This window comes from Rattus norvegicus, chromosome 2 (assembly GCF_021556685.1).
Source record: "Rattus norvegicus strain SHRSP/BbbUtx chromosome 2, alternate assembly SHRSP_T2T, whole genome shotgun sequence".
Lineage (NCBI taxonomy): Eukaryota > Metazoa > Chordata > Mammalia > Rodentia > Muridae > Rattus > Rattus norvegicus.
Window position 1 is genome coordinate 344,675 of NC_141535.1, and position 23,116 is coordinate 367,790.

A 23,116-nucleotide genomic window follows, 5' to 3' on the forward strand; every position below is an offset into this window, starting at 1 on the left:
TGTCTTCAGACACATCAGGATAGGGCATCAGATCCCATTACAGATGGTTGTGAGCCACCGTGTGGTTGTTGGGAATTGAACTCAGGACCTCTTATCCACTGAGCTATCTCTCCTGCCCAGGTCCATGCCTCTTAAGGTATGTGCAATATTAGCCCTCTTTAGTCCTTACTATAGTTCCTTGTTATATAGACATAAGGTAGAGTTACATTTTCATTACTGTATTAATTGTACTGTTGTTGTCTCTGTGATGACTGAATCTAACTATTTTATCTTTTCGTTGAGTTAAAGTTAAGTACTAATAAATCAAGATATTTGCTTAACGAGAGCAGATCATACTGTTTATAATTACAAGTTTTGCTGGTAAAGTGTTATGTCAGAGTGGATTCTGGTACAGCTCTTAGTGTTAGCCTGTTGAAAATGCAAAAATTTTGTTCAACATACCTTGGCAAATTTAATTTCTTAGATTTGGTCATACATACTCTGAGAAGCTAAGAATGTTAAAAACAAAATCACTGCTTTTTATATTCACTACTTAAGAAACTCCTCAATTCTCTATCGCACCTTATGTAGGAAAAAGCGAAGGAGGAAAAGAGTGCAGTGGTACTATTTTAATTCTTATATTTGGTCTGAAGTTTCTTTTATCTTTGTTTCCTTATGGTGTTTGATTTAGGACATTAAGGTCCTTTTCTGTTCTTTCACTAGTAGTGAGGGGCTAACTGTAGAAAGACCCTTGGCTTTTTTTGTTTTGAGCCCTTTAGGTCTTTTGACTGTCCTGTATAGCCTTCAGCCTGTGTATTGATGTTACACAGCCTGCAGTGTAAGCAGTTGAGATAGCTGGTCTTGCTACCTGTGTCCTGTGCCCTGTTTAGAAGTGGAGGGATGTTGGAAATCAAAGTGTGCTTGGGAAGGTTGACTTGGGAGAGAGATGCCTAGACCAGCCCATTGTTATCTGTGAGAAAGCTTTGGAAAGATACCTGCTGTGTTTTCAGTTGCTAATTTTCAGTTGTGAAGGCCTCATCTCAGGCAACCTTGACTTCCTGTCTTTTTTTTTTCTCTCAGATTCAGGAAACCCCAACTATGTTGTGGCATTGGCGCCACATTGTGTCCCAGCTCAGGGCTGGTGTGGTACCTCTGGTTGCCTAGGTTTGCTTGGGGCTTGGGCAGGGAGCATCTCAGTTAGCTCTCTGTACACCCTTTAGATTCATGCTTAATTTCCACCCTGAAGCAGCTTTAGAGTGAAGCCCTAGTTGTTAATATTCAGTGGATGGGGGTGGATTTACGTATCAGGTTACTTTGGTTCTAAACCAGGCATGGCATTGTCAATTTGGTACTAAAATTTCCAACCCTAACAGCCCATGTAAAAGACACACAATCCAAATATTTTAATAATAAGTTATATGCCTAGATTGGGCATATCTAATACAATACTAACTTATTTCCCAATTCTAAGACTCCTTATTATTTCTGGTTTCTCCCAGCCACAGGATTCTGGTGCATAGTGGCTTCCTTCACTCCTCTTCCTTCATTCTTTTTCTCCTTCTACCTGCCACCCCCTCCTGAGCCTCCAGTCCCACCTTTCCTATCCACTACCCAATCGTTGGCTCTAACCTTTTATTGACCTATTAAAGTGGAGAGAAGGTTCACATAGCATCACCTACGTACATGATGCTCTGCTTGTGGGGTGGGAGCAACCTCTCTTGAGGAACCAATATGAACAATAATATACAAGCAGCATCAAGCCAAACCACTACAGTTTACTCGTAAGATCTCAGTTTTTAGTACAAAATCCAATAATGTTAGTTGTTTAAACGTGTGTCTTACTATATTTCTTACACAGCTGTTTTCCAAAAGTGGGTTTGTCTGGTGTTCTGTACCAGCATAGAGTATTCATCGTTAACCGTGTTTTTCTTGCCACCAATACATGAATTTTTGTTGGATATGCTAAAGAGTCATAATGGTTTTACACAGGAAAGCTAATTGTCAGAATTTTGTTTTGTTTTTGAGTCAGGGTTTTCTGTATAGCCCTGGCTGTCCTGGAACTCACTTTGTAGACCAGGCTGCCTTCAGACTTACAGAGATGTGCCTGCCCTCTGTCTCTGAATGCTAGGGTTTAAGTCCTGTGCCCAGCTTGATATTTTTCTTTGTCATTCTCTCCCTCTCTCTCTCTCTTTTTTTTTCTTTGCCCAAGTCAATGGATTTTATTTGGTCACAGGGTCACAGGCCAGGTATGGCCCCAGCCTTATTTGACCTTCTTTGGGGCTCAGGTTGTTGGTTTGGCTGAACTTCTTGTAGCAGTTGACTACACTGTGTGCAGGCATGAGTAGCACTTGTGGCAGATCATCTTGTCACAATTGTAATTCTGGACAAGGTGACAAAGGGATGACTCGATGATGCCACCGTGCAGACGCAGCACCAGGTGGAAGGTGGACTCTTTCTGGATGTTGTAGTTGGACAAGGTGTGCCCATCCTCCAAATGTTTGCCAGCGAATATCTGCCCTGCTGGTCGGTGGGATGCCTTCCTTGTCTTGGATCATTATTGATGGTGTCACTGGGCTCAATCTCAAGAGTAATGGTCTTGCCCATTAGGGTCTTCATGAAGATCTGCATGTTGGCATCTGCTATTTGGCCTCCTTGTTGAAGAGAAAGAGTGGGTTGGGGCTTTTGGGTTTTTTTGTTTGTTTGTTTTGTTTTTTCTTTTTAATACTTAGATCATTTTGTTGACTTCTCGGTGTTTGTTGAGGGCTGGTATGATTTGCATTTTAAATATATTTACCTGGATCTTCACTGCTTGCTCTGTCTTAACAGGCAGGTGTACTTTGATTTGGGACTGAATAGACTTTTTTTTAATTGTTTCCAGTCTGTGTTCTTCTTTCACTGGCCTTTTATGAGTCAGTTTTTCACAGAATTGGCTGTCACAATGCACGAAAGATTCGGCCAGAGCTTGAGACACGTAGAAATGGGTGGCAGTTTTAGTACCTGTAACATCATATTTTGGAACACCAGGGGGATTATTAGAAGTAATGTTATTATAAAGTAGTCTTATCCTAATAGTTGGGTTATAATAATCCTTATTAACAATCTCTGGTCATTGTAATTCCGTAATTTTCCTTATGAGATAATATTTACTTTCATCTCCATAAATATAATTGTCATGGGGCAGAACTAGTAACAGCTTATAATGAAAGAACAATTCCCTGTGTATATAGACTTTGGTTTTTTGTGAACTTCTTTTTGAAATATGTCGAATTATAACAGCAGTATTGTTGGTATCAGGAATTGCCTTGAGCAGCAACACTATTTGGTAACTGTTGACATGGAAACAGCCCTACTTTCCCAGTATTCCTTTGGTCCAAATCCCAACTCCACGTGGGAGTAGTTATGTCATATTCCAAATGAAAGGCAGACTTCTTCTGCCCTCATGCTCTCTCTTCTCTTCTTCTTTTCTCTTCTGTCTCTCGCCCCTTTCCCTTGTCTTGTTCTCCCATTAAATCTCACTAAGTGGAACTGTTTTAGTTTTGTGTGCTGTATTTTGATGGGTGCGGTGGGTACTTTATTACAAAGAGATTTCAATAACAACAAGTATGATAATTTAAGAGCTTGGAAATCAGACTGACTGGAAATAAATTCCAATTTGGGCACTCACCAGCTGTTGAACTTATATTACTAATATAAAAGTTGTGGGTGATAGTAATTTTTCCCTATAGTGTTGTGAGAATTAATCTAACTCCTTGTAATCCTCTTGTGTTTTATTACTTATCAACAACATTGGGTAGTAGTAGCCATTGTTATTGTTTCATTAAATAAAATTTGTAGAGTTGTGCAGAATGGAGTTTATCAAAGCTAAATAGGTGAAACTACACATAACTAAATTGTATAATAAGATTTATCTTATAAAATTATAATCTTAAAGGAAGAAGGTTAGAATGTAGAATAGGAAATAATGCTATGCTATTGTTAGAAATGATTTACCATTCTATCAGAAAACTGAAGAAATGGAAATTCATCTATTAAAGTGGTGTACAGTCCATAATATATTCTACATTATGTTAACATTATTCTTAAATGTGATTTTTTAAAATTGACTAAATATGTCTTTAATGAGAAGAATTAGTTTGAGTTTGAATACTCTTTTTTTTCCGTTTAGGCAATATGTCAGTATTGAGGGCACCCAGACATCAGAGCTCTGGAAGGCATGTTGATACTGTTTTCTTCTTTGTCTCCTGGGTGTAAGAAGTATAAGAGATCTTAACGATCTGTATTCTTGTTTGTTTAAAAAAATTGATACATAAGAGAGAGTGTGTATGTATGTATATGTCTGTGTGTCTGTGTGTCTGTGTGTGTGTGTGTCTGAAATGATAACAATATATTCTTTCAAAAGTATTTTCTTTTTTCTCAATTAAATTTATTCATTTGTTCAAATTGGCTACCCCTTATTATCACAGGTATTGAGAAATTAGAATCCTACTGCATTAGTGTATGTTGAAATATACAGAGGAGAGTGTGTTAAATTGAGGACTCTGTTATCTCATATAGGTGAGAGTTTCTGGATATTTTCTATATCTTTTTATTGCTCATTAAGGGGAATTTTCTGCTATACTGTGTCTTCAGACTTTCTCTTCTGTTCAAATAACTCTCCTCCCTTAATGTAGGTAAACATAATAACTTCTGGGTTTTGGATAATTCTGTATCATTGAGTTGAGTCAACTGGGCAGTCTGTTTTGCAAATGAAATTTCAGGTTTATGTGTGTACTACTTACTCGTATTAGAAGCATTTATTTAGCATTTTTCTTTAGTTCTTTCTGGACAAGATAGCTACATTTGCAGTTTCGTTTGAACGTCAGTTTTTCCCTTATGTGAAAATACTAGAAAATTCTAGATTCCCAACAAGACTTTAGTTGGGAAGTAACTATACCTATACCTAGGTATAGTACCTATACCTAGGTAGTTTTGACTCAGCTCTGAAAGGGATTTTTTTGAATGTAAAGGAATTGATTTTAGGCTAGGGACACTTACCTTCTGGTCTATTGTTCTTTTGTCTGACTTATGTAGTGAGGCAGGAGAGCTTGTGTGTTATATGTCTCTTTGTTCTGAGCCCCCTGCTCTCTAAATCTATTTATACCTACTTATACCAGAATTACAAAAGTCTGATTGTAGTTTTTTGTCTCATTTTCTTCTCCTACAATCTGAACCTGGTATCCGAGTTGCCTGTTTTTCATTGTAAGAAATCAAAGGCTACAGAAAACTGACTCTGCTGCTGTTAGATTGAGTCAGTTCATCAGAGCCATGTTTGTGGAGCAAGCTTTTAATCCTAGCAGGTGAACCTCTATGAATTCCCGGCCAGCCTGGTCTACATAGAACACCTTTTCATCCTGATGCTAACACCCTGCTGGAGTGGCATTATTACCAGAATAAACTGAAAGGAAAAGCAGGTGCACATAAGTTCTTTAAAGCAATAGTCCTCCCATGGATGGTCTCTGAATGTTGGTGTTGGTGTTGGTGCATTAGAAGTGAAAGTAGAATTGGAATAATTAGCTCTTTGAAGGCTTTAAGAATGCTAGCGACTGTAGAGAGAGTATCTTGTGCATTTGTATGGATATATCACCTTTCAGTTAAAAAAAAATTATGGCCTATAGGAAAGGATAGAATAGAAGGTGGGACATCCGGAAGGCAGAAAGAATTCTGGGATAGAGCCAGGTCGGAGAGACTTGCCCTGGAAAATGTGACCAGACAGACCCGTGGTTCCTGGGCACATGTAATGAGCCACATGGCGGAATGTAGATTTGAGTAAGTGGGTTAGAATTTGTCAGAGAAGTGTCTAGCTCTCTGGCCAAGGTATTTGTTAATATATTTTGAGTCACCATCTTATTTCTGGATGCATGGGGCTGGGAGGAAGAACCAGGTCCAAACTTCCACAAGTGACAACATGAATCCAAACAAAATCTAAAGCTGAGGATTGACCACTGTATAGTTTTGATTTCTGGAACTGGAGGATGATGTTCACCTGGAACTCAATACCAAATTAGGTTGGGAGTGAAAGCATGATTTTTTCATATTAACTAGATGAGCTATTAGCAATTTGGCTTATGTCACCGTGCAGACACTGAAGTTTATGTTCTTCAGTATTTTATAGAACTTAAAAGCAGACACCGTGGTACCTAACCTCGGCTTTCAGGAGATGATACCAAGAGAACAGAACTTTCAAGGGAAGGCTACAGAGCAGGGAACCCCGCTCAAGGAAGGACACAACCACTATTGTAACCAGAGTCTAAATGCCTCATTTGAGTGAGTTGGTTTCTTAGAAAACATATTTCCATAACCGTCATGGAAAATTAGTCCTTTACAATCACAAGATCTTCATTTGTTTTACTACCTTGCATTACAGTTCCAAAGAAATTGGCAAGTCTTTCCTATTGGTTTCCTTGTAGAATAAATTGTAAAACCACAAATATTAAAAGAAATCATAGTTTTAGGAACACATTAACGAGAAGATAGACATATAGCACAGTAGAAAGGATCTAGATTTTGGTTTTATCCCAGTACTTCTGTTTCCTGTTTTGTCAGATTTAAAAAAAACAATGGTTATTTTAGAAATGACCCTGTTGAGGCAAAACAGAATCTGGCCATCTGGATTTCTTTTCAGGAATTAGTCTTTCTTAGTTGCCATCATCTGCTTACACGGTGCACCGGGAAGGGTGATTGTAGACACACATTTATAATTTATATGTGTTTCAGTTTTTCAAGTTTTCTAGGGCTCTTATTAGCTGTTAAATGTTTTCAGAAAATTTTGAGATTAGTGATTTGTGTCAGTAGATCTTGGGATAACTTCTTGAGCTTGTTGAGTCTTTGTTTCATTGCTTGTGGTCAGTTTCTTCAGCATACTTGTGTACCATGTTGCTTTTTCTTTCTGAATTTACTTCTTTGTATTATTAAATAGATAAAAATTTAAGTTCTAGAAAGCAAGGGATGTGTAACTGAAGGAAGTACACAGTACGTGTCCCATGCTGAACACTAAGAAAATACTTAGTGATCATCTGTCAAAATGAGGGAAAAAAAACTGTTGTGCATGTTTGGTGGTGTTTCTAAGTTCCTTTGTTGCTCAGTCTGGTGGGTAGACTCCATGTCAGCTGCTTGTTTTAGTAGTCTCCATCTAGATTTTGACCTGGGTAGATGCTTGTTCTTTGAAAATAGCAGGAAACTAATCTTCTTTTGTCTTGCTTTCCATCACTGGCTGGCCAAGCATAGTTTTGCAGCAGAATATTTTCTTTGCTTACTTAATTAGCTGCATCTTATTAACCACTGGATTTTTAAAATATTTGACATCCTTTTATAATTCATATCTTTTTCATTTCTTTTGGATGGGCCACCAGAAGTCAAATATTAGAGGAAATGTTTAAGTTCCACAAAATGAAATATTCCTTTCCTTTAAAAAAGTGGTCATAATACCTTGATACTATATTCTTGTTTTAACTTTATGACATTCATTTTTGTATCTTAAGGTCTTTGACCCATTTGGAGCCTGTAAAAGTATTTGCTAGATATAGAAGGACTAGATTGTCTTTTACTAAATTTACAACCAAACCTGTGCCTAAAACTCCTTTTCCAATGCCTTTCTTCTACTTTTTTCCAATATCACATTCTCTGAGTCATTATTAGACATTGCACAAAAATTAAATGTACTAAGAGTCATTTTAGAAGTTAGTATCTTTGACTTCTACACATTAGCTCTATAAAAATTAGGTCTAATATTGAGTTGTATTGTCAGATGAAGCATCTTTCGTGTTTTTTGGAAACTGGATCTCTTGTTCCTTATATTAAGAAATTAGGTCAATGTAACCAGAGCATTTGATCCATCTGTGACTTCCTTTGTGTGCTGTTTCCTGAATCATCTCTTTGATGATTCTGTTTAGAGCTATTTAATCTCTGCACATGTTTGGGGCCTTTTACAAACCCTTCCTGGATTCCCAGGATGCAGATGTTTTCTGCGCTGTTAGCAACTTTACTTTTCATTCTACAAGAGCAACAATTTAAATTCTATTAGTCACAGACTGAGTCTCAGTGATTACTCTTTCAAAATTTTGTGTCCTGGTCTCTGATTTCTCCAACTATTCCTCCACATCCTTTCTCCATGTGCTTGTCTAGTTTGCCCTCCAGAGAGGACTGTGTATCCTTGTATTTTCACGAATCTCACATAGAGTAGCTCACTCTGCTTGTGGAGAGACCCATGCACTCTGCTGCACTGTGGAGCAGGTCAGCTAGCCCAGTGAAGAGGAACACTCTGGTGTTGCCTCTAAGGCCATGGCAGTGGGGATGCATAGCCCACACTCAGTAGTCAAAGATGAACTATGCATTATTTCCAAGTGAGATTCTTATTTTAAAAGTCTTTACAATATAACGGTTATGTAATAACTTCCTTTTAAAGCTTAATTCATGGTTGTAACTTTGGAATATAATATATCATGGCTGTTGTCTTTGCTTAGTGGCATTTTCTGTTGGTTTGTTATTGATGACCCTTAAATTCTTGCAGATTAAATAGTGGACTGTTGTGAAAACACTGGATAATCTGCTCAGTTTGTCTTGAGTTTGTAAGAATGTGACACGTACTTACATTTTACCAGAAGCCATAGCTATGGGTGCTAGGATCTGAAAATATCTGTATGGGCTGGGTATTAGGTAAAGATGTTGATGGTTATTGGTCAGATAAGGAAAAGTTATTGGTGGGGTTGGCATGGTGCTTCTTGTATTTAAATGCTCCCTACATACTGGCTCCCAAGATCTGGAAGCCCTGAGGAGCAGATCCTCAAGTACCCCAAGTGATGCTTTGTAAACTTTGCTTCTTAGTTTAACTCATCAAAAGTGGATAGAGTCTGTGATTAGGCAATAGAAGAAGAAAGTGGGACTTGAGGATGGAGTGGAGGGTCTCAAGACAGAGGAGAAGGGGGAACAAGAGAGGAGACCAAGGGAGGAGGAAGCCACCATGTGAGGAGATGGACCCTGAGCATATGGCCTGGAAAAAACAGCAAGTAACAAGGGACATTATGGCATGGAAATAGGTTAGTATAGCTGTAAACCTGCCCAATTAGGCTTATGACTTGTAAATAAAGTACCTGGATTGTGTGTCTTTTATTTGGACTAGTTAGAGTGTTTAATTCCTTTTTTAATTGGTGCCTTTGACCATGATATTAAGTCTCATGCTCTACTGAAATGAAGTTAGATATTGTACTGTGCATTTCTGGTGGTGCAATAACTTTGCTGTTTTTCATAGAGCATTGAGGTGTTTCAATATGTGTGAAAAAGAGGCAGTGAGTAGTTTTTTAACCTCTGTGCTACTGCAGTGTACACAGAATAGCTTTGTTTGGAATTAGCTAAAGTGATAGATTTGGGTCTTGCTTTACTAACAGTGTTGTTTGTAGCAGAAAAAGTTCTATAAAAGCACACATCATGCTTAACCTAATAGTATTATCGACAGCAATGACCAATTTCTTTAATATACTCATCCATTATTAATGGACTTCTTTATGGTTCAGGTGCCGGGCACATTTATACATCTGGGTGAGATTGCAAATTTGGTTTGGATATTACAAATGCTGGTAAGCTGTTTTTCTATCGAAACTGGAATTATGTTCTGTAAAGCAGTTACTACTGACAAAAATTGAGCTCAGGTTTTTTAGTTGAAGGTGCACTTGTTTCATGACAAGTAGAAAATAATGCTGTTAGACTGTTTTTACCTGTGCGTAAAAGAAAAACTTTAATGTTTAAGATAAAGTGTCATTATAGTATATAAAAATGTTTACATAATGTGCATATATTTGTGTGTGTGTGTGTGTGTGTGTGTGTGTGTGCGCGCGCGCGCACGCATGTGGGTAGGGATGTAGTGTATAGATGAGATTATCAAGCTACACTGACTTAGTTTCTGGATATGGGAAACAGGAAACCAAACTTCCTAAAAATGATTAGTAAGTTTTTTTTAATCAAATGGCTGGCAGAAACTTGAAATTTCTTTAACATATTAGTTGTAAGTTCTATAGAAAGTTCTTTTAGGAAAGAAAAAATAACCATTCCAAGAAACTTCTTTTCTGTTTTTCCTGTTATAGTGAGCTGCATAGTTCTCCTAAGCAAGGAGATGGTCTTCATCCTCCTTACCACTTCCACCCTTGCCTACCCCAGGGACTTTCTGACAAGGTAAACAGAATGGTTTACATTTATTAAAACATGATACTGTGAGTTTATAGTGACGCGTTTTTGTCTGAACACTGCTGAAAAATAAAAAATCAATTTTACTAGTTTTTGTACTAAGTATGGCCATTCGTGCAGGTGTTTGGAACCTAAATATTTGCACCTGAAAATAATAGAAACCATATTTCCTTAATAACATTTATGGAAAATATATTTTAACATAATGATTAAATCTTATTTTAATGCAGACCTAATATCAGATTCATCAGTGAGTAAGAATCCCAATTCTACGCAAAGAAATTGAATTGATTCTGTTTTTTTCTAGAGATGAAATTGCTTCTTGTGGCTATGAAGGTAGGTATGGAGAAGCTAAGTGAGTTCTATTTCTTAATGGATAGTTGATTTTTTTTATATTTTTAGAAAGATTAAGCCTAGCAAGTCAGTTCTACAATTTCCACTTATGAAATATATATTACAAAGGAAATATTTTAGTCTGAGTCCTTCATCTATACTACCATGTAAAGAATTTTAAATAACATAATAGTCCCTAGTGGACCTCCGGTGAAAACCATAATAATAATAATAATAATAATAATAATAATAATAATAGTAATAGTAATAGGCATTGTCATGTTTAGCTTCCTTGAGGTATAAAATGATAAGAAATTGAAAGCTATATTTTTCTTTTTCTTTTTCTTTTTCTTTTTCTTTTTCTTTTTCTTTTTCTTTTTCTTTTTTATTTGAATGGCATTGGCGAGGCATTATTCGTCAGTCTTTACAAATAAGAAAAACTCGCCTCACAACTGTTCATAACTGCCCTTCTGGGCAGTCTGTCTCTTCACGGACACAGTCACATATATTCAAGAAAACACACAGAAAATTAAGCTGAAACTCGATTTCCTTTTAAATTAAAAGTAAACGATTTTCTACTATTGCTGATGACCAATGTTGGCATCTGTGTGGTGGGTAAAATGAGGCAGGCAGCCGTTGGGAGTCAGTGCTTAAAGCTCTTGATTGGGGGGATCCAGACACCTATGGGGATGCTGCAACAGGCAGCCAGCAACTAGAGATGTTACTCAACAGACAGTTTTCTGAGGGAGCAAAGCTTAAGTTACTGGGGGTTGGCACTCTCTATGATCAGCGAAAAACCTATGAACTCTTAAGTCCTTGGTGTCAGTGAGAAAGACCAGGGAAGAGAGAAAATTCACACACACACACACACACACACACACACACACACACACACACACACACACACACAGAGTTGATGGTAGAAGGAACAGTGTTCCAGCTCATCATACACAAGCCTTAACAGATACACATAGTTGATGGATGCCCTAACCCTTGTGCTTTATTCTTTGTTCCATCACTTATATATCCCAGCCAAATCTTTCAAGCAGCATTAAATTGCAATGTAATTGTTTTAGTTTTCTTCTAGACAAAGACAGGAGTAATTATTTCATTATTTATCCTTAAAAAGTATTCTTAAAAGACTCACAGATCTAACCACTTATATAAAAATCAGTCATATCTACTTTAAATCCTCAGAATGAGTATCTACTCAAGAGCAATTCTTAATAAATCTCATCAGGAAGCTGAGGGCAAAAATGTGTATAAGAAATCAATTGTTAGTGCCAGAGACGTTGGCCAGTGAGTGATTTGAGGCACCTTAGAATTTTCCCATAATTCTTAGATTATGAGGAACATGCTGGCAGTGAACAGATCAGAACTTGATAACAGCATAACAGCATCAAGTCCTCAGGACACAGTCTTTGGAGCTGTCACACTGAGTAACATCCACACGACTGTGGTAATCGGGGTGGGGGAGGGGGGCGTGGGGGGGAGAGGGTGCATACTACATCCTATCTCCATTTTAAACTTGATAAATAATTTATTTTATTTACATGAAAAATGCATGAAGCTTGGGATTTGCTTCTCAATAACTTAAGAGGTTTCTTATTTGTTTGTAGTTCTCTGTGGTGATGTGAATGTTAAGAAAAAACCCGGAAGCCACTGAGTACTAACAGAGTATTATTTATTCTTCTGCTCTTAGCAAGAGGGCAAGAAACACCTCTAGCTGTTTCTTAAGCAGGAATATGTTCAGTGAATTTCTTTAGTGTTTTACAGTTTTCATGGCACACATTCCTTTGTCATATTTATTTCAAGTATTTTGTTGTTGTTTTGTTTTGTTTTAGTTTATTGAGAATAGTATTGCCCCCTTGCTTTCTGTGTTTGTCTTTTGTATATTAAAAAGGATACTGATTCCTGTGCTTTAACTCTGTGTTTTTCAACTTTTATCCATATTTATCAGCCCTAGGAGTTTTTTTTTATGATTTAGTTTTTATGTATAGAATCTTAAAACCTGAAAATAAACATATATTGATTTCTTCCCTTCTCATTTGTATTTGCTTCATTACCTTGATTTGTTTAATTGCTTGACACTGTAAGAAGTATGTTGAGAAGTGAGAAAAGTGAACATCCTAGTCTTGGTCCTGATTCCAACACAAGTACTTTGAATTATTCTCTCTTTTGGATGACTTTAGCTGTATATTGCCTTCATCAAGTTGAGATAAATCCCTTGTATCCCTATTCTCTGCAGGACTTTCCTCACAAATGGAGGCTGTATTTTATCAAAGGTCTTTTATGTATGCCATAGGGTGGTACTTGTACTTATGTGGTAGATTATGTTAATTCTCATGTATTGACGCTTTCCTCCATCTCTGGGATGAAGTTGCCTTAAACCTAATGAGAAATCTGTTTGTGTTACTGCATTTGGTTTACACGTATTTTATTAATGCCTTGTGCACCTACGGTCATCAGAGATGATGGTGTATGACTTTCTTTTCCGGTTCTTTGGTTTCAGCATCAGGATTAGACTCCCAGTAAACGTTTTCTACCTGTTTTTGGAATATCTTACCTTTTCTGCTTTGAGAATGTGGTGGCCGCCATTTTCATACTTTTCTTCCCCTACCTTTATATTAGCTCAAATAGGATTTAGGAACTAATATTGACTTATTGTCAATACAGATTACAATACTGTGCACACTCAAATGGTATACTTCTTGCTTCTGAAGCATGTATGATCTTGGTTCCATTAATATAGGCGGAAATATTTTCAGAACAAAATCTGCTTCCTAAATGTCATAGTTTAGGGCTCACCTGCTTTGTTTTGCAACATACCCTGTTTTTGCTTTTTGTTTGTTTGTTTGTTTAGTTTTGTTTTTTGAAAAACTGCTTTTATTTGTTGTAGCACAAAACTGCTATTTAGCCTATTAATTTAAAATTAATATTTTGTAATTACATCCTTGATTTATATGAAAACAAGTCACTATACCATTTATTTCACTTCTTAGTGTGTTTTTGTTGAATTTCACCAGGTCCATTAATGAACATAAGAGGAAGGACCATGGAAAGGAGTATATCTCTTACATATTCACAGAAGATTATGCTAAGCAGGAATACTGCATATAAGACCTAAATTTCATTGGAAGAACCTGACTGAGGAAGTGAAAAGGAAAGGATGGGAAATAGGAAATCATTTGAAAATAAGGCTGTTGACAGGCTGGAGAGGAAGGAGGAGATTGAAAATTTAAATTGTGCTACCTGAAACAATGTATTTTCATGGATACAAATATGTCTTTGCCTATTTAAAAAAGTACTAGTTACTATGAGGTAGGATTTATCCATGTCAGTTATGGTACAATATGCTTTAGGAATTTAATTCCTGGGGACTTAAATTGAAAGTTAGTGGTATGGTTATTTAAAAACTCATTAAAAACAATTTAAAGAGATAATTTCACAGTGTAATTGTGTACTTTTCTCCATTTCCATTGCTTATATAGATACGTATTACTTCTTACCATCTTTTAAATGATGTTTAGTTACTTACAATAGTTTTTCTTTATGTGAGCATAGTTATAAATACATATGATAATATAAAATAATACAAAGAATAATGTATTCTACCTTACTTATCTGTTTGTAAATACTCATTTGTGTTTGTGTGTGTGTGTGAATATATGTGTGTGTGTGTATGTGTGTGTATGTATATATGTGTATATATATGTATATATATGTATATGTATGTGTATATATGTATACTAGATAAGATCGATGATGTTATAAAATGCATCTTGAAAGGAACCGGATATAGATCTCTCCTGAAAGACACATCCAGAGCATGTCCAATACAGAAGTCAATGCTATCAGCAAACCACTGATCTGAGAGCAACACCCTTGGAGGGAATTAGATGAAATATTGAAACAGTTGAAGGAGGATGCAACCCAATAAAAACAACACTGCCAACCAAACAGAGCTTCCAGGGCCTAAACCAGTTCCGAAAGACTATACATGGAATAATTCAGGACTCCAACCGCATATATAGCAGAGAATAGACTTGTTGGGGCACCAGGGGAAGGGGAAGCCCCTGGTCTTGCCAAGGTTTGACCACCAGTGCAGGGGAATATGGGGGGGATAAACTGGATGTATAGGGGGAATACCTGTATAGGGGAGGGGGATGGGAGGGAATGGCGGCTTATATACAGGAAATTGGGAAGGGGAATAATGTTTGAAATGTAAGTAAAGAAATATATCTAATAAAAAATTTTAAAAATTAAAATATAGGAACCAAGAAGATATCAATGCCAGTTCTAGCTATAATGTTTAGGTCCTGAGATGGAGAAGGGGAGTTAACAAAAGTGAAGACACTGACCACCTTTTGATTTTCAGGCAAGTGGCCACAAATAACTTGAGCCTTCTATATTTATACAATGACAATTGTGCTTACCCAAGCAGTGATATCATTGCTTACATTATTAAAAGAAATCATAATATCCACATTACAAAAGCTCTATCTTTACACAAATCCCCCAATAGTTCCCCTTCCTCCTTCTCCCATTCCTTGAATCAGTCACCACCTAAACTTATTTTGCATTAAAAAGCACAATTTCAGCAAGACAAAAGAGATGTCTGGCCAGGCTTGTCCTGTAAACATGAAGACATACCAGTCTGGTAGCAAACATGGTTACATAGTTATGCATGGTGAGAGGCCTAATTAAACATTTGTTGGTAAATTATACCTATTTATCTCCTATCATAATTCCCTTTTTTGGTTCTTTTTTTTTTTTTTTTTTTTCCCCGGAGCTGGGGACTGAACCCAGGGCCTTGCACTTCCTAGGCAAGCGCTCTGCCACTGAGCCAAATCCCCAACCCCCATAATTCCCTTTTAATTGCAGACAGACAAGTTCATTTTACAAAGCACATCTTCTGGACATCTTTCTACTATATAGATCTTTGTAAGATGTAATCATTCTAAGAGCCATTTTCAAGTCTCTATCAATCCCACATAATCTGTGCATTTTCCATGTCTCTACTGATCAGATATAGCTTCTTAAAAACAGTTTTGTAAGCAGGACCTACCTCTCTCTACAACTGACACAGACTTGCTCAGTGTGACTGGGTACTTCTCTAAAGATATGATTATAGGTCTCAAATTCCCAGGATTTATGGTAACATCTGGAGGATTGATAGATACAAAAAGAGGTGGCGAACATTTTATCCCTTGAAAGAGTTTTCAGAAAAATGTAGAATCATCCACAGTGTAAGTCAGTGTGACTCCAGATGGCCTTGTCCATGACTGATGAAGTGATACAATTTTGATAATGACTATATGCAGTACAATGAAGAAATGGAGAGCTTGTAGGGCATGCAAACTTGGTACTAAATATAAAGGCCACCAAATTTACCTTGTCAACTGAGAAGTGGTTTCCATGGAATTGCCACAGTAGAATCCTGTCACTGAAGCACTCATATGCTATTCCTTGCAGCAGCTACATGGCGACTGCCAGAAAGAGGTAGCAACTCTGCTAAATTATTTCTGATACATGCATGGGGATCTGAGTGCAGTCTCCAGAGAACATGTAAAAAGTCATGGGACTGTGTTCCAAGCTAATCATCCTGGTGCCTGTGAAATGGAGAAGAAAGAAACCCTGTGGCTTGACAGAGCCCCAGTCTAGCTATATTGGTAATTCCATGGTCAGCTTGAGACCATGTCAGAAAATCAATACAGTAGAGAGTGACTGAGAATGATATCCATTGACCTTTGACCTCCTTATTCACACCTGTGGACATGCACCTGCAGACATATGTACCCCCACATAAACATGTACATACAAAGTACTGCGACCTTATAAGCAGACTCAAGCCTCTTTAGAAAGTTTCATGTCATTTTTAACCCTGCAACATCTCTCATACAGCACACTGTTCCTTATTGTTTGCACTTTATCTTTTTTTAGTTTTAGATATATTATGCCCATTGTCTATCATAATGAATTTCATCTTTAAAAATAACCTCAGAATCATTATATTCATTCAGCCTCCCTGTCTTTAGGCAACAGAAATCATTTTTTAACTTATTTTTACAGGAGACTGGAGAGATGACGGAGAAGGTAAGAACATGTACTACTTTTGAAGAAGACCCATGTTAGAGTCAAAGAACAAGATGACTCATAATCACTGGTAATTTCAGTTTCAGGGACCTAATACTCTTCCTTTTCTAGTCTCTGCAGGCAACCCTAGACATGCAAATATTCACACATAATTTAATAAAGACACAGCCCCCACATACACATGTTTACAATTTAATTTATTTTCTGGCCTTATTTTTTTTTTACTAGGACAAAGAGGGTAAAATTATACAATCTACTTCAAATTTCTGAAGGGGAACATTTTGCCTTCTCGATAGGAGACAAACCCCTCCAGATTTAGAGGCATCTAAATCCAAGTTGACACAAGTGTCCGTCATATACATTAATGTGCCTTTTGCATTGTCTTTTACTTTTCCATAATGGGTATTGCTTACAATTGTGTTGCTGCAGATTTGGTTTTACCACAGGCTTCTTTGATGCTCTGAGCTGCTTTGATTTTAATTTCTGCTCCTCTCTCTATTAGCTTCTCACCCTACATTGTTATTCTATCTTATCATTCATTTTATAACATCCATGCTCCAAAAATTTCAAGAAGATAACAATGGCTGCTTAAAGTGTACTTCTTTTCCTTATAGTCACTCTATTGAAAAACATAGACTTTTGCCTTTAATTGTTGTTTTGTTTCTTTGACACAAGCTTTTTCCTTGAGTATAATAATATTGTTTTACTCTTTTAAATTTATCCTTTCCAAGTATGACAATAGAAAACTTGTGGGGGTGCTTTGTAAATGAATATGAGGATGATCCCTCTTGTCTATATTTTGATGTCTTCTACATTTGAAAAATGAGTGCTGATTCAGCAACTAAATCCTACACAGGCAACCACTGTGGAGAGTCCAGTGGAAGTATTCCAGGACTCCTGATGGATGTCAGCTCCCCTTGGACTCATACACTTGACATTTTTAACTAATATATTACCCTAAACCCAGGTTTTGGGGTATTTTTCTCATCCTCTACTTCATATCTCAGAAAGAATGAAGAATATCATATTGGAACAAGGTCACTTGATTCTATTTCACGATGTGACTAAGAAACCTGGAATCTCCTAGTAGTATTCATGGTTTGGTTATAAAGGAGAACATTTTGTTTTATTTCTCTAGTTACATATAGTACATTTCAGTGTAGATGCCTATTCCTCCACCATGCAAGGAAAGGTCCCTATAAATCTAAGTGATACAAATACAAGTGCTATTGTCTGGTCACCCTGGTTACACAATACAACTGTGGAAAAGTCTCTGGAATCTACATGCCCCATATTTAAGTTTTTTGATTCATCAATCTGAGTAGTACATGTTCATGAGTCTGAACTTATAGTATCCAGGAGTTGTTTAGCTTATCTCTGCAAGACCAAGTTGCTTTCATATGAACTATATATGTATTCTTCTTTTAATTCTCAATATTATGTTCTGTTGCTGTGTAATACTATGCAGAAATTCCATGTATGTAATTTTTTTCTTGCTTCAGAAAGGGGTGAAACGGAACACACATTTGTATAGGGATACTTTCTCTAAGTCTGAGTATGTATCAGCTTTACAGAATTCTTACCATATCTCATGTCAACCTATTTCCTTACTTTAATTTATGCATATATTTTAAGTCCTATATTTATAGAATTCTAATTTTCTGATTCTTTTAGTTGAGTATTTGCTTGTTTCTGCATGTGATTGCACACATGTGGATGATGGAGTCCAATTTATGGCATTCATTTCCTCCTTCCATTGTGTATGTCCCAAAGACCAAACCAAGGTTAACTGCCCTGGCAACAAATATCTTTACCTACTGAGCTATTTCACTCTTCCTAGTATGTTCATAATTTATTGTTGCATGCCGAATTGCTACTCCATGCCAAAAAAGGAATGTTTTCATGCTGGTGTGTGCTACAATCTAAAACATTTCTTTAGATTAAGACATTGTCCTCTTTAATACCCTATTATGATACATATAATATCTGTGGGCATGCAGAAACACATATACACACATAATTTCACTGACATACACTGTCGGTGCCCAATGCCAGCACCGACTCGGTACCGATAATCGGGTGAAAACCTGCGGGATTAAAGAAACACACACACACACAGGTTATTATTAGCCATTCTTTTGTAAAATTTTTAATGATATCACTACAATACATAAGCTTAGAGATATACACCCACAAACTCTCACCTACAAACTATATAAGAAGGTTTTTTATCAACGTGATATAAAACTAGAGATAACTTGGAAGAAGAAATCTTAACTGAGAAAAAACTCTTCATAAGATTGTCCAATGAAAAAGCCTGTGGGCACTTTCTTGATCAATAATTTTGTTGGAGGGCCCAGCTCACTGTAGGTTGTCCCACTCCTGGGCTTATTGTTCTAGCTTTTATAAAAACACAGGCTGAGCAAGCCATAAATATATACCAATAAACAATCTTCTTCCCATGTCTCTCTAACATTTCCTGCCTGCTTAATCACTGGGATATCTTCCCACCCTACCTGATGCAACTAGGATTTGTTTTAGTGATTTTGTGTTTTGGACTGATGGCTGCTAATGGGAACATAAAATAAGACTCAAGTTGAATCTTTCAACCTTCTAGAAAATGTGTACAATAATTTTATTCTAATACCCTCATCTTTGAGACAGAGGACATCATATATGACAGGTCAGAAAGTTTCTGCCATAAATATAGGCATCCTGAAAGGTTAATTCTTTACAACCAATAGGTCCAGGTAAGAACTAGGTAGATAAATATTAGCAAAATGATTGTACATTGTAAGGTTAGTTTCTATAAGGAAGTAGCCATGTTTGAAAGTGTCATATAATTGAGGGCTTGATAAAGTAGTAATTCAAAGAAAAAAGTGACAGAATGTATCACAGATAAAATATGACCAATTCACATGAGAACAGCTTAGGAATCAGAGAATACACAAGAGTAGAGAAAGAGAGAAAAAAATAGACAAAAGAAAGAGAGAAGTAGAGCAAGAAAGAGAAGTTGTGCTGCGTGGCATGTGTTTACGGAAGCTTTCTGGACATCATTTTACAGATTCAGGTTCTGAGAGAACAAACTATTCACTGGGGAAAACAGAAAAAGCTGGAGAATTAGAAGGATCCAGAAGATTGTAACACATTGTCCAAGTTAATGTGAGTCCAAGCAGAACAAGTCATGAAGATGCCAAGAGAAACCATATTGAATCAGTCAGCTTGGAAGGTTGGATTACATGGAGGCTAGAAGGTCCTAGTATTAGGTCTATAAATAGTTGAACAGAGGGAAAAAATACTCTGGCCTCAGCCTAAAGGACATATTTGCATAGCTTGGCTAAGACTCTTATCTCATCACTTTATCTAAGAAAAGAAAAGTGACATTCACTTAGAAAGAATACAGACAGAGATGGAGACAGACAGACAGACAGACAGACACACATACACAGAGACACACAAACACACAAACATACAAACATAGAGCGGTGTGGGGAGAGAGGGAAGAAGAGAGGGAGGGAAGAAGGGAGAATGCTTGCAGTCAACCATTGAGCTGAGAACAAGGTTCCAAAAAGTGGAGTTAGAGAAAGAACTGAAGTAGTTGAAGGGGTTTGCCACCCCATAAGAAGAACAATATCAACCAACCAAACCCCTGCCCTCGATCTTCCATGGACTAAACAACCATCCAAAGAATACACAAGGATGAGCCTATGGCTCCATCTGCATATGAAGCAGAGGATATCCTTTTCAGGCACCAATGGGAGCAAATGCCCAAGGCTTGATGCCCCAGTGTAGGGAACTGTCAGAATGGGCAGGTTGGAAGGAGTGAGTGGGTGAGTGAGGAACTGCCCTCAGAACAGGAGGCATGAGGGGACATAATAGCCGGTTTCTAGAGGGCAAATCAGGAAAATCATATTTAAAATGTGAATTAAAAAATCCCCTCCCCCAATGAAAGGAAAAGAAAGAGAAATGGAGAAAGAAAAAGAAAAACAAATGGGGGTACATAACTAAACCGATGCCAACTGGTGATGCGGCGGTGTTATTCCCAAGATAGTCAAGCAGCTTCTGGGAAACCAAAGTCTTTGGGTTCCGGGGGGAGTATGGTTGCAAAGCTGAACCTTAACGGAATTGTCTGAAGGGCATGACCAGGAGTGGAGCCTGCAGCTTAATTTCACTCAACACAGGAATCCTAACCAGGCCTGGACACAGACAGGATTGACAGATTGATAGCTGTTTCTCGATTCTGTGGGTGGTGGTGCATGGCCATTCTTAGATGGTGGAGCGATATGTCTGGTTAATTCCGATAACGAACTAGACTCTGGCATGCTAACTAGTTACGCGACCCCCTGAGAGGTCGGTGTCCCCCAACTTCTTAGAGGGACAAGTGGCATTCAGCCACCAGAGGTTGAGCAATAACAGGTCTGTGATGCCCTTAGATGTCCGGGGCTGCATTAGCGCCACACTGATTGGCTCAGTGTGTGCCTACCCTACAAAGGCAGGCGCGGGTAACCCATTGAACCTCATTCGTGATGGACATCGGGGATTGCAATTATTCTCCATGAACGAGGAATTCCCAGTAAGTGCCGGTCATAAGCCCTGCCCTTTGTACACACCACCCTTCCCTACTACAGATTGAATGGTTTATTGAGGCCTGATCAGCCCATGGCCCTGTCGGAGGGCTGAGAAGAAGGTCGAACTTGACTATCTAGAGGAAGTAAAAATCATAACAAGGTTTCTGTAGGTGAACCGGTGGAAGGATCATTAATGGAGAAGGCCGAGGGGGTGTCTGGTCCTTTCTCGGGCCTGTGTAAGTCCCTCCTCTGACCGGGAGACGCGTCCCCGGGTCCCGGTCGTATTCGTGGCATGTGCCGTGGCCGCCGGCCAAGTGAGCATTTTGGGAAAGCTGGGGGTCGTTAAGGAGAGGTGCGGGGAGGGTGTCAGGTGTGGTCCGTCGAGGGACCTCCTCAATTCTCTCTCTCTCCCTTGCTCTTCTGCCTATGTCCTTGCCTCCGTGCACCCGCCTCTGACTCCACCACTGCTGCCTCCTCAGCCGGCACCTCCCTTGCCTGCTGGCCAGCCAAGGCCCTCGGCATACTGAGGTCATTCTGCCTCTTTCTGAACCAGCTCGTGATCTCATCTCGTGTGCACGGGGGGGGGGGGGGTGGGGGGCGCAGTACACGGTGGCCGGGACCCGCTCCCTCTCCTCAGGGCACCTGCCGCACCTCTGCCACAGCTCTCCCGCTCTGAAGGTGCCGGGGTGTCTCTGTCGCATGCAGGGGATGCCTGTGCCACGGGTGGGCTCTCGCAGCCCGCCCCGCCTTCTGGGCCTCGCGTGTCCACCCCGCTCCTGTCCGGGTACCTAGCTGTCCTGTTCCGGCGCGAGAGTTTAAAGACCCCGGGGGAGGGGTCGCCCTACTGCCCATCGGTCGTCCGCAGGAGGGATTCCCGTTTCCTCCCTCCACCTGGTGCTCCCTGAGACTCAGCGGGCCCCCTCCAGCCGCCGAACCTTCCAGAGGCGGCGGTCGGGGGGCCGTGTCGCGGTCCCCCTCTGGGCGCCGGTGGGGTCCGGGCCCGAGAGCCCGACTTGCCCGCCCATTGGCTGGCCGCTGCCGGGTGCTGGGTTCACGGCGTCCCTTGTCCCGTGTGTCCCTCCTTTCCGTTCCCGACCCTGTCTTTTTTTCTTTTCACATGTATTCTTTAGTTTCCCACTGGCCGGTCTGAGGTGGAGCCGCCTCGCCTTGGCCCCTCTCTTCCGGTTTAGCAGGGGGTGCGGGGGAGCTGATGCTGTGGTTAGCACCCATACGAGTCCGCTCACACCCCAAATACCGATACAACTCTTAGCGGTGGATCACTTTGGCCCGTGCGTCGATGAAGAACGCAGCTAGCTGCGAGAATTAATGTGAATTGCAGGACACGTTGATCATGGACACTATGAACGCACTTGAGGCCCCGGGTTCCTCCTGGGGCTACCCCTGTCTGAGAGGCCTTTGAGGATCAATCGCTGCCACGCCCCCTGTAGTTTCGTTGCCTTGGTGGGGGGCGTCGCGTGGCTGGGACTCTGCTCGCAGGGCCTCTCCCCTCAGCCCTCCGTCTCCTGAAGTTCAGACTGGGTGGCGTCCTGCGGTCGTCCACGCCCGGTGGGTCTGCGTGGGCCTAGATCTCCCTGTCCACCGGCGCCGCGGGCTGGCCACCCTTCTCGTGGCTCAGTCCTGCTCGTTCCGGCGCTCTCGCTCCCGTTCTCGCCTGCTCTCCCCACCGTGGGGACACATCAGCGGGGGCTGGTCAGGTGCCTGCCTGGGCGAGAGAGGGGCCATGGTGCCCGGGTCGGTCATCCCGCCTCCTGTCTGGTGGGAGGCGGGCCCCACCCACTGGGTCCGTGCATTCGCCGCTGCCACGCACCCACCATTGCGCGCAGAGAGAGCAACCTGCGAGAGTCGGATTGGGGATGGGGGATAACGCACCCGCCGGGGCTGGTCTCAGGTACCTCTCCTCCCCCCCC

The 23,116-nt window shown here is 39.6% G+C and overlaps 1 non-coding gene and 2 pseudogenes across 1 annotated transcript; all 3 read left to right on the top strand.

Moving 5' to 3' along the window:
• Window positions 1-23,116, top strand: part of LOC148006609 (uncharacterized) — a 2,902,548-nt pseudogene that overhangs the window by 295,399 nt on the left and 2,584,033 nt on the right.
• On the top strand, window positions 20,517-21,381 carry LOC147995907 (18S ribosomal RNA; annotated as a pseudogene; the record flags this gene model as incomplete).
• Window positions 22,450-22,603, top strand: LOC134486016 (5.8S ribosomal RNA). Its single transcript, XR_015679253.1, has one exon. It is a non-coding gene; the product is annotated as a 5.8S ribosomal RNA (ribosomal RNA).